The sequence below is a fragment of the Macaca nemestrina genome, chromosome 16 (assembly GCF_043159975.1).
Source record: "Macaca nemestrina isolate mMacNem1 chromosome 16, mMacNem.hap1, whole genome shotgun sequence".
Taxonomy (NCBI): Eukaryota; Metazoa; Chordata; class Mammalia; order Primates; family Cercopithecidae; genus Macaca; species Macaca nemestrina.
Genome location: NC_092140.1, coordinates 82,813,665 through 82,826,621, shown reverse-complemented (window position 1 = coordinate 82,826,621; position 12,957 = coordinate 82,813,665). Strand labels below are relative to the sequence as shown.

The 12,957-nt window shown below is 38.1% G+C and overlaps 1 protein-coding gene and 1 long non-coding RNA gene across 5 annotated transcripts in view; one reads left to right on the top strand and one right to left on the bottom strand.

Moving 5' to 3' along the window:
• Positions 1 to 12,957, bottom strand: part of LOC105491714 (uncharacterized) — a 279,924-nt gene that overhangs the window by 88,558 nt on the left and 178,409 nt on the right. The gene's annotated exons all lie outside the window — the stretch shown is intronic.
• LOC139359116 (uncharacterized) lies at positions 265 to 11,476 on the top strand. Of its 2 annotated transcripts, none has more exons than XR_011614859.1 (4): positions 265 to 337; positions 440 to 641; positions 5,413 to 5,552; positions 10,993 to 11,476. It is a non-coding gene; the product is annotated as an uncharacterized lncRNA (long non-coding RNA). The 2 variants fall into 2 exon arrangements; XR_011614860.1 differs by lacking the exon at positions 10,993 to 11,476 and adding an exon at positions 10,740 to 10,980.

Genomic DNA, 12,957 nt, shown 5'->3' with positions numbered 1-12,957 from the left:
ATGATGATAAGCATCTTTTTTTTTTTTTTTTTTTTTTTTTTTTTTGAGGTGGAGTCTTCACTCTGTCGCCCAGGCTGGAGTGCAGTGGCACCATCTCGGCTCACTGCAAGCTCCGCCTCCCGGGTTCGCGCCATTCTCCTGCCTCAGCCTCCCGAGTAGCTGGGACTACAGGCGCCCGCCACCGCGCCCGGCTAATTTTTTTTTTTTTTGTATTTTAGTAGAGACGGGGTTTCACTGTGTTAGCCAGGATGGTCTCGATCTCCTGACCTCGTGATCCGCCATCTCGGCCTCCCAAAGTGCAGGGATTACAGGCGTGAGCCACCGCGCCCGGCCGATGGTAAGCATCTTAAAAGTCTTCCAATCATGCTACTCATTTGATACTTGAATTCCTTCTGTTGAACATTTATTAAGTGCCTGTTGGTGTCATGTGCTGTGCTAGGAGGAAAGTCACAATATGTATTCACAGCCTGCGTTCTCGTGAGGTTCACAGTCTAGCTGGGGAGACAGACATGATATTTCCATGGGCTGAGAGAGAAGAGCTACTAGTGGCACCTGCGAAGTACTGGAGGGACACAGAGGTTGAACCTTCCAGCTGTGGACCTACAACTCCTGATCAAAAGGGTTGTGCAGTTTCTGGTTTGGTAAGTAGATTGGAGAATATATCTTCTTCTGGAGTAGCCTTGATTTCCTTTGGGAAAACTAGATTTATAGGCAGTTTTATTGTATGTTGACTCAATTGTGTCTCTCGCTGGCCATGGTTCTATTCATCAGGCCCTTACACAATATATTTAGTCTGTCTCCTATGTAAAATAATCTTCTTATATTTTAATAAGATATTTGTGTGTTCCTTTCATCTTTCCCCTTCCAGTCTAAACATCAGATCTAGTACTTTTCAATGTGCTTCATGTGATATGGCTTTTGGTGGTTTTTAAAGTAGCTTTTATCATTATATAAAGTTGTCTTATCCACTATGTATTTGTCTTTTGTTTAGCCATTAAATAATCATCCTCATGTGAACAGGAACCTTGTCCGTTGTAGCCATCATTTATCCCCAGCATCAGAATTAGTGACTGAAACAAAGTAGGCACTCAATAAACATTTGCTGGAGAATAGCTTCTAGTGTCTAGTCCATCATCATCTCAGTAGATATTTTGGGAAGGCATTAGTTTGTCTGTGACCCAACTAATGTACAGGGTCCACTGGAGAATATAACACTCTGAGATCACTAGAAACATCACAAAGTATAAAGGGGTGGTTGCCAATTTGTTCTGGTTTCATATGTCTATATTACGCAGTCCAAGATTGCACTGCTCTTTTGGGGAGCTGCGTCACATTGCACCCTATATCGGTCATCTCAAACCATTAATTTTTTTTTCATGAAGCAGTTACTAACGCCATAGCTTCCTACCCTGGAAGAGGATTCTTCTTCTGTTGCTGGATTCTTATTTTTTTTTATCTTGAATTTAGAATACCACATACATCTCTGCGAAATTTAGCCTAAAAAATGTTTGCACGGCTTTTGCTTGTGATTCTGTTATCCAATCTTTAGTTCTTCCTGCTTTCTAGCATCAGCATAATTAAAGAGCCTGCAGCCTCCCAAAGGTCAGGCTTTCTGCATTGCCTGTACTGCTACCCTCGAATCCCAGCCCGTGCTCTGTCATCAAGAGCATCTTCAGTTGAATGTTTATTGGACAAATTTCTAAAGGCGTGCCTGTTATATTTCTTTCAAGTTATTAATTAAAATGTGAAACAAGAACAGAATGGTTTAGCTTTCTACTGGAAACATCCCTCTTTTGTTATTTATCTATCTATCTATCCCAAATCCAGCACATTTGGATTCAGTTCATTTTTTTCTCCTTCACCTTTCCGGAAATTTTGCTGTCATCTAGATACATTGCATTTATACTACAGTACCAATCTCAATGAAAGAAATGAGTTTGGACTGACATAACCTAATATTAAGAAACCCATACTGGCTCCAGGTGATCACCAGTTACTCTTCCATGGGTTCCAAACCCACCACTTACGGGCAGATGTTACTTGATCTCCCTCGTGGACACTCTGGTAGGGAAAGAATTTGTAGGAATCAATTGTGAAATTGCATTGACCTTTCTTTCACATTGCCACAGCAGTCAAAGATGTGTGTGGGGAAGTTGAAATAAAGAAGCAGCTACAGAAAAAAAAAAAGAAAGAAAACAAAAACCGTAGAGGATGTATTTTTAAAGGATGTAATTTATGTAGTCTATTTTGGGGCTACATAAATTCTCATTTTGTTTAGAAAAGCATCACATACCCAGTGCTTATCCAAAATATGCACATTGATTATTTATAATGGGCAATGTTCAAGATAGAACCTTCCTCCCCTCTTTAAGCCAAAGGGTTATTTGGGCCAAGAGGGTGCTGAGTGGAGGAAGCAGGAAGTAGGGATGGGAGTTCACTCTGCTCCATAGCCCCTTTGAGAGCCTCATGGAGTTAAGAGAGCATTGGTTACATGAGCACTGCTTTTTTTCTCTATTTATGTCATGGAACACTGTGAAGGGCCTTCCCTAGATTTCAATGCCCTTTTAAAATCAAAGAGCATGTGGCAATGGACCAAGCCAATAGCCACTGTCAATACAAAACAGCATGGCCCTTTGGTCCTGAGTGCCTTCAACCAGAATCCATCAGCATAAAGAACCACATTTCCAGGAAATGTGCAGGATATTTAATGGCAATCAATGTATTTCCTCCATGATTTCTGGCTGCCTCTTTTCTGTGGAATTTGGCAAGAAGATGGGAATTCAGATGCGGCTATGTATGGGGTAATTCAGCAGGCTTGGAACATCATTTTGTTCCAGTTAATTTGAGGAGGCTGTCACTTTCCTCAAGTCTGTGACAGTTAGGATGTTTGTTATTACATCTCTGCTCTCCACACCCTGTAAACTATAATAAATTTGCAGATACCTCATGGACATGTTATTTTTGCTCATAAAGAGTCTTTGAGACACACTTAAATGGTTTTAAAAATGAGCCTAAAATGTCATTTTGGGGATTTGTAAGGCATTAGAGAGTTGCATCCATCTCTTTCTCCTTCCCTTCTCTCTTTCTCTTTAGAAGTGCTTAGAAAAGCGTGAGCATCTTGGGGTCAGAATATCATTATAAAGCAAATTACTACTAAAATGAGCTAAATGCTAACCTCATAGTCTTAAGGAGTCCTTTCCTTACATTGTATGTTGAACTGATTGCTTGAAAATGACTAAATCATCCGGGAGTTTTCAATCATGTAATATTTCATAGTTCTTCTGGGGACAGAGACTAAATGTGGTTACTTTGCAGAGCATGATGTTTAATCATGCGAAGTGTCTTGATGAGTACTGTTTGATGAATAATAATAATAAATAGTAATAATATCCCACAAGCATTTGCTGACTGATGCATTTAAGGACTGAAGAAACTCCTGGTTTCTTCAGTTTCACTGCTTCTCTATTTCTCCACCAGATGGCAGAAGAAGGGCCAGGATATTGACCCTGAAATATTTTTTTGATTCTTAGATATTAAATATGAGATGGTATCAAAGGTTGGAAGTGAACATTTAAGTATATTCCCATAAATTTATGTTTGTTATAAAATCATAAAGCCATTTATGATTTATCATTTATTATTTCATTATAAAATATATTTCCTACATAGAAATATCTTGAAATAAATACAGGGTGTGGAAAACTTTGGTAGTGTGTCAAAGGTTAAAAGTTAAACCAGGCATTATAGACCAGGGGATGTATTAATACTCTCTCTGATATCCTTATGAAATGGGCAGTGGGACAGGGAACCGTTTAGTGAAGGTTTTTTTACCCATCCTCCTTTTGCACATGGAAATGTAACTAGGAAAGATGTATAGATATAAAATATGGTGTTTCATCTAATGCTGCAATGGCTCTGGGCCTTATAAAAATTGTATTCTCTGCCTGGCGCAGTGACTCACGCCTGTAATCCCAGCACTTTGGGAGGCCAAGGCAGACGGATCACAAGGTCAGGAGTTCAAGACCAACCTGGCCACAATGGTGAAAACCCATCTCTACTAAAAATACAAAAATTAGCTGGGCATGGTGACCAGTGCCTGTAATCCCAGCTACCTGGGAAGCTGAGGCAGGAGAATCATTTGAACCCGGGAGGCAGAGGTTGCAGTGAGCTGAGATTGCACCATTGTGCTCTAGCCTAGGTGACAGGGTGAGCTTCCATCTCAAAAAACAAAAACAAACAGAATTGCATTCTGTACTCCTACCCAGTGTTATTTTGGGATAAACTCTTAAAATTTATCTCACAGGGTAAAGTGTGTAAGAAAATTAAAAGGGGTAGTCAGGGACCTGAGGGCCATCAGCCAACACAAAGAAGAGTCTGAATTCTTAGAGCTGGTGAATGTTTAACATCTTGGTATTGTTAAGGGTTGCCTAAGTTTATTTAGTAAGCTCCTAAATAAATGGAGAAAAATGTTTTATTACTCTCATATAAATGGATTTAAAAGAGAGATCTAAAAAAGACAGTTTGTTTCAGCCAGAAAACAACTTCATTCATATTCTCATTGGCATGTCTCTCATCCATATCTAAAAACCAAAGCACTTCTCATGTATTTACATAGTCTGTCTTTTGAGATAAATGGTCATTAAATGACAATTTAGAGAGAAAAGGAGTGAGGTGAAAGAGATTGTTTTAAGAATACCCTTTTTAGGCAATAATCTGAATACTAGGAATGAAAAATTAATTTTAAGACAGTGGTTTTAAGATTTCTTAATCCATATTTGAGAAGTATATTTTAGGAAGTATATACACACTTATGATATTTTACTGCACACCCTCTGGGTTTTCTGAGGCCCTGGCTTAACCCTTTTCTAGTTGCCATGACAACGAGGACACAAATACAACATCCATACCGTGAGCTGGATCTATGAGGAAGAATTTCCAACTGTATGCATAGTATGTGTATTTGACCCAAGCTTTTCAGAAAGAATTTAACACAATTTTAAATGTAGTAAAATGTCTGTGTGAGTCATACAATGGAAATAGCGTATGCAGCTAGGAAAATGTAGTCTCATAAATGAACCAAGGGAAAAATAACGTTGGAACCCTGTTCTCTCTAAAACCTCCATCTTGCCTTCCCTCATCTCTCTTCCTGATGTAAAGAATGTCATAGAAAACTTGAAGAAAATCATTCTAAGCTTTTTTTTTTTCTTTTTAAAATCCAAGCCTAAAATAAATGATTTATTTTCAAGTAAATCATAAATCTATAATCTGAGACATTGGTCTTGCAAAAACACTTCAACGCTTCCAACTACTGGCTGTAAACTGCTTTTCTAAAAACCCTCCTAAATTTTCACTCTGCATTCTGAAAAAAGAAAACAGACTGAAATTTCATCGTCATTTTCTCTGATTCCTAAGGCGCTCCTCACACAGAATCTCCCGAAAGCAGAGATGGATGCGTAGACTCTACATTGGAGAAAGGAGCGGTCCATTCCCCAAGTTTCATTCTGGACACTGAATAGCATCTTGGGAGAAACCAAAATGGGATCCCACTCTAGGTAAGACATGATAACATGAGGAGTGAGATTCCTGTGGATAGGGGAGTTTTCTTGGGCAGGGGTGAAGAGACACAGAAGAAAAGCAGGGAAGTGTGAATGCTAGGGATACAAAGAGAAGCCCCAGCAGGGAGCCTCACACAGATGCTTAATAAATGCTTTTTGATTTGACTGAATGATCAAAGTGTGGTGTCAGCGTCAAGCAGTCTTAGCACCATCGCCTATGAATGCCTTTGCAATCCACATGTCGATTTATCTGGGGGTAGGGGTCAGGCTGTCGGAAGGGATGCTGTGCCCTTGCTTGATGTGAGTGGGCAGCCAGGGCCAGCCGTGGGAAGGGATTGAATCGTGGCGTCCTGTTCTTGCGACAGCCACATTCCTCATCGGAAGCTTGTGCTGTGCGTTTGTCCTGCAAGCAAGAGCCGTCTGGGTGCATTTTTGAGATTCTGTGGGAATTACTGCAACTCAGACCCTCGGTTTTCTGATGTCCAAAAGGAGGGCGATAGTAAACAAGTAATAAGTAATAGTATTTGTTTATGTACCTAGCTTAACTCATAAAATTGTGTGATGATAAAATAAACTTTAAGCAGCAGATGTAAAAAGAGAAGGTCCTTTTCATCAGAGTGTCCTGCTAGAATCCTTTTAGGAGGCAGGAGGCGGCATAGCTGAGTGGAAAGAATGTTGGCCTGACAGGCCAGAGAAACAAATTCATCTCCCAGTTGAGCATAAACAGTTGTGAGACCTTGAACCTCTCAGCCTTTCTGAGTTCCAGCTTTCTCATCTGCAAATTTAAGGTGGTGGTCTAGAAGATCTTCCACTTCATATTTTATTATCATACAGAGAATTAAGAAAGGAACTGAGAGCCTAGTTTCCCTGGGGAGGTCAGTTTTACTTCTGAGGCCCTCAGATAGCCCTCTAGACATCTCGCTAAAGGACAGAGGCATTTATATTCACATTTTCCAGTTGTATTTGGGAAATTGGAGTAAGGACCGATACATTTCACATGCCCAGAAGCACAACCCAGGTTAGGAAGGAGTGGAAGGCACTGCCTTACAGCAAACATCCACCTTATCTCGACCCCTAACCTGTCCTGGTCACATACCTCTGTCTAGATGAGCCATTAGGGATGGCCAGTGACCAAATAGCATGTGCAAAAGGAGTGGGTACTGGTGGGTAATGGGGAGGGGAAAGAGAGAAACGACTTTTCTGGACCCATGGTAAATATGATTTCCTTGGTATTGAATGGAAAAGAATAAACATTATTTTTGATAACTCAAGTCCAATTTTCAAGAGTTTCAACAATTTCAGTGGGAAAAAGTATGCATATGTATATGTGTATGTAATGTGTGTATATATGTGTATATATGCATATACATGCACAGACATGTGTACACACAACACATAAATACCTACGTGCACAAAGCATAAATGTACACACATACACCTGTATGTTTATAAATTTATATTAAGAATCTTAGGAAGGGCCTCATCTTCTCACCAGTGGTCTCTTCTCTCTGTTTCTACATCTTAGTCTCTCCCCATAAGGCACGTACCCAGTGAAATTCACACTGAAATGTACAGAACTCTCTTCTAGATATTATTCTTGGTGCAAACACTCCCTTAGTCCATACCCCTGCCCTTGTGCCCCCACCATCATAAAAAACAGGGACAGGACTTGAGAATTCTAACAGTTTGGGAAACTGTAAATGCCCACACTTTTACATTTGCCACTGTTTCCATGACAAATTTTTTTCTCAGGAGAAAAGAACGTTTCTAAAAGATCAAAATTAAATCACTTTGAAGACTCAAAAAAGGATGGTGACTCTGGGAAAGTATTAACATGAAATAACACTATTTGTATCGAAAATCATTTATGCCATTTATAAAATTCTCCCTGCACTTCAAATTTGCTAAGTTTAAGTTCAGTCTTCTTCTTGTGTGTTTCTTGCCATTGGCACAGAATACAAAAGGGAGAATAGCTTTTGAACTCTTTGGTGATGCAACAAAATCTGATTTCATTAATGGGGATCATTGCTGAGTGAGGTATTTTGTGCTGAAAAAGTAATTGCTAGTTTGACATAGAGAAGCCATATCTATATCTACACAAATGCGTATATAGAATGAGTAATATACAGATGTGTGTATTTATGTATATCTGTGTGGATAGATTGATGGATGGATAGACTAATCCCCATTCAGACAAAAGTCCTCTTTGTCTTGTCCATATTATTCTTCAGTTATGTACAAAAGGATTTTACTATCATCAATCTACTTGCCAATTATTTCTATGTTTTATGATCAGTTTTGGTTTTCTTCCAAGAAACTGTTGTGAAATGGTATGTGATAAATGCTATATAAGCAGATATTACTTATCAGCCTGGAGAGACAGGATTGGATATTTTTAGGAAATCTCATTGAGAATACATGGGCCACCACCACCACCATCACACACACACACACACACACACACACACACACTATATATATATATACCACTTTAACAGCAACAGCAAAAATAACTGCCCTTTCCCAAGTCCTCATCTCGTATTTCTCTTCCTGACCTTCCACTGAAACAATAAGATAACATTCTTATGGAATGGGACTCCCACTCGTGGCCATACCTTTATAGAGGGCATCAACAACCGTGAATGAGTTCATCACAGTTTCTGGGCTCTGACAGAGAGGGACCAATAACCTGCTACTGTCAACCAAAACGCATCTGAGACAGGTCTAAATCAATTCAGAAGTTTACTTTGCCAGGACAGGACCAGGAAAAAAGAACTCAGAACCACAGAAACAGTCTATGATCTGTGCCTTTTTCTAGAGATGATTTTGAGGGTTTCAATATTTAAAGGAGGACAGTGGGCAGGAGGGGAAAGAGGAAGGGGATAGATGTTCACATTGCTGAATCCACATATTGCAAGAGATAAAGAGCAGGTAGGAGAATAGTCAATTATATTTTTGTTTCACATTCAGTCAATTGAGATAAGGTGAACATAGAGTAGCTACCTGTGGAGATGTTTAGCCTTTTATCTGTAGCTGTATGCTTAGGAACAAAAGGAAAGGCAGTTTCTTGCATGACTCAGCTTTCAGCTTAATTTTTTTCTTTTTGGCCTAGTGAAAGTGTTTACTTTCCTTTCACACTATGAACCACTAAGTATCTGAAAGGAAAGGGGCGGGGATCCCAGCTACTCAAGAGGCTGAAACATGAGAATCACTTGAACCTGGGAGGCAGAGATTGCAGTGAGCCGAGATCGCACCATTGCACTCTAGCTTGGGTGACAGAGTAAGACTCCGTCTCAAAAAGAAAAAAGAAAAAGAAAGGGGCAGGGATAGGTCAAGAGAAAAAAAAATGCTTGTGTGGGGAGAGCAATGAAGTAAGGAAAGAGAGAGAGTTAAAGAAAAACTTCGTATTATCTCATGGAGTCTAACAGAAATTGAATTCAAACCTTGGCTCTTTCGTTTAGTGTTTGTTCTGTATACTTAAACCAGTTGCCTAATCTCTATGGTACTTAGGTATTTATCTGTAAAAATAAAAGTAAATTACAGGCTCATGCCTGTAATCCCAGCACTTTGGGAGGTCAAGGCGGGAGGATCACCTGAGGTCAGGAGTTCAAGACCAGCCTGGCCAACATAGCAAAACCCTGTCTTTACTGAAAATACAAAAATTAGCTGGGCATGGTGGCACACGCCTGTGATCCCAGCTACTCATGAGGCTGAGGCAGGAGAATCGCTTGAACCCGGGAGGTGGAGATTACAGTGAGCCAAGATTGTGCCACTGCACTCCAGCCTAGGTGACAGAGTGAGATTCCATCTCAAAAAACAATTATAAAAATAATAAAAATATCTATATTACCATATTGTTTTAAGGATTATGTTAAATTATGTAATAAATATAAAACATATAGTACAATTCCTTTCAAAATAATTATAACTTTCATCAATTTATAATTTCCTAAGGATAATCACTATGCCCATATAACTATGGAAAAATTTTTGAAATATTTCTGGTCTGAGGGATGATAATTAAATGAATTTTATTCTAAGAAAATAATTAAACATCTGAAGGGAAACTATCTACAAAACAATGCTTAACATAAATAACCAACAATGAAGAAACAAAAAAATAAATTACAGCAGATTTGTGTTCCAATGGACACACTTTAGAGAGATACACTAATGCAAACGGTAACCAGAAGAAAGCTGAAATTATTGCATTAATATCAGACAAAATAGATTTTCAGACAAAAAATATTTCTAGAGACAAAGAGAGACATTTAATAACAATAAAGAGATCAACACATCAAGAAAATGAAACAATTATAAATGTATAGTTTATAATACATAATTTTTACAAAGCCCCAAAGTGCATGAAACAAAAACTGACAGAATTGGTAGTAGAAACAGTTGGAGTTATAGTTGGCATTATAGTTTGGAATTATAGTTGGAGATTTACATATTCCTCTCTCATTAACTGATAAGACAACTAGAAAGATTTAAACAACAGTTATCAATCAACTTGATCTAATTGACATATATGAGGTGCTCCACCACCAACAGCAGAATGTATATTCTTTTCAAGTACACATGGAAAAAATTCTAATATAGATTTTATGCTAGGCCATAAAGCAAGTAATAATAAATTTAAGAGATCATTAAAATTTTAAAATTAAAATATAATTAAGTATGATTACATGGGATTAATTCCAGAAATGCAAGAATAGTTTAATATATGAGAAATCAATAAATGCAATACATCACATTAACAGAAAGAAAGACAAAAACCGTATAATCATATTAATGGAAACAGAAAAAACATTTGACAGAATTCAACATTCCTTCATGATCAAAACTCTCGACAAATTAAGTCTAGAAGATATGTACCTCAACACCATAAAGACCTATTCAGGATGAGCCTGGAGTATCTTATAGTGCAAGAAAGTAAGGAAGTGTCCAAAATACAAAAGCAAACATAAAGCAAACAAAACCCGACAATGAGGAAGGTATTACAAAGGAATACAGGAGCTAACTGAAGGAAGGCTCCCAATGGCCAAAGCTGGAAAATTTTGAGCAAAAAATTAAATAAAGTAGTATGGGATTATAATTCAATATATAAAATAAATGTCCATGAGTCCGTAATGATATAAATAAAGAAATAAATGGAGTAAAAGGGACAAATCTCCCATACAGAACAATTCCGACTAATTCATGTGGATACCCCACCTTCAAAGAGGTGAGACGGTGTGGTCTGCCCACAGTCACTTCCTTCAGAAAACAGGGAATAAAAGAATATCTTTTCATTGGAGAAACCTGCTGGATACCACCTCAGCCAGGTGATCAAAGTCAACAACAGTGGTAAGTCATGTTCATCAAATGTATCCCTGACATGAGGAAAATGGTATTTTACCTCTGTGTTCTTCCTTTCCCAAACCTGTAACTCTAGATTAATCATGAGGAAAGCAACAGACAATTCCCAATGAAAGGACATTCAAAAAAATGCCTCAAAATTGTCAAGGTCATCAGAAATGAAAAACATGAGAAACTGTCTCAGCCTAAGAAGACACAACTAGTAAATACCATGTGGCATCCCAGATGAGATGCTGGAATAGAAAAAGGATGTTAGGTGAAATCTAAGGAAATCTGAATAAAGTATGAACTGAAATTAATAATAATGTGTCAACATTGGTGAATTAATTGCAGCAAATGTGCCTTAACGTAAGATGCTAATAACAAAGGAGACAGAGCATGGGGCATAAGAACTGTCTTTGCAAGTTTTCTGTAAGTCTAAGACTATTCTAAAAAATCAAGTTTATTTTTTTTAACAATACTTCTCTTTCCTGTAATAATGTAAGACAGATTAGGGGAGAACCATATAACAAAGTCTAGAATCAATTGAAGTGGCATCATAAAGCTAAATTCCAGAAAAAGGTGACCATCTGGCTTTGTGGAACCCAAATGTGCTGGCTTAGTGCTAAAGTGGCAGCCAGGAAGGGTTTAAATGGTGTTATCATTAATACATATTTGGCAGCAGGAATTTCCATTATTAGCAGCTGAAAAAACATGCCATGGAACATTTGAACAGAACCGTACAGGAAAATACGAACTCTCCCAACTTTGCTCTCTTTATGCAGCTGACATCTCCTGAGAAACAAAGAGCCAAGTTTTTCTTTTCAGAGCCTGCAAGATTTATTTCTTTTAGAAAAATCTACCTTTAATTACTGTAGAATGCTCCCTAATGCTCAAAGACTACTGAGCTCATTGGATGCCTCCGGACTAAGAACTGGGCTTTGTTATTATTATTTAGAAAACAAACAGGTTCAGAGAGGGTCAGTGGTTTGCTCTGAATTCACATCTGGTAAGTTGCGGAATTGGAACTTGAACCGAGGTCTTTCAAATAAAAACTGAATGTCCTTTACACAACTAAAAATGACTCGAGACATCTTTTTGTCCTGTTGTTTGGCTTATGTTAGTGGACATCAGACACCCAAAACAAAAATGTCACCTTCTGATGAGTGAAGGCAACAAGGTGGGCTTTGGCCTTCCCAATGGGTATTGACACTAACAAACCAGAAAATTCTTCTGAGCAACACTGAGCCTCAGTTTTATCATTTATTTTCTTCTTTCAATTTGTCCCTCAAATGCTTTCACCATCTCTGTTTCTTGTATTAATCTGATCATTTTTGTCTTTGATTTCTGCACAGCTGGTGAAGTCACTCTTCACCTTATTTGGTTCTCCTTCTACACTGCATTTCAGCTTTAATCACCTCTCTCATCTGCCTGATGCTGAGACCCTAGTCCCTGTTCCTGTTTGCCTTGGTCTTGACCATGTGACAAAGAGTATTAGACTATCAGAGAATACCCAAATGCTATTTTGAATCGAAAATCTGCACTATTTTCAAAAGTTCACTGGGAAACTGGAGTACTTGATAATTCAGTTATTAAGAACATCTAATTCTACCTCAACTCTCTTCTGTGGGAGATAAGATTTAATATGTATCACTTCTAATGAAAGGAAATGAGGAATTGGGTCATTCTTTTCAATTTCACAGTAATATTTCACTGACCTCTAAAAATACCTCCTATTAAAATGTATAGAAACCAATTCTTGGGCAGAGCTCAGACTTGAATAGATGCAAAGAATAATACTGCACATTAGAAGAAGAAATCTCTTCTGAATAGGACCTTAGGTTTTAACAATCCAACCAACTTAGAAACAATGGGACACTTTGAGATGTACTTAGATCTCTGTCAGTGAGTTTTCCAAAGAAAGTCAGGGCCACTTTTATTGGGGATGTTGTCAAAGAGATTCGTATTTTACATGTTGGGATGAAGGGCCTGGGGAAATGTTGTGGATCACTTTGAAATTAGTTTTTTAAACCTACATATAAAATGACATTTTATATTGAGT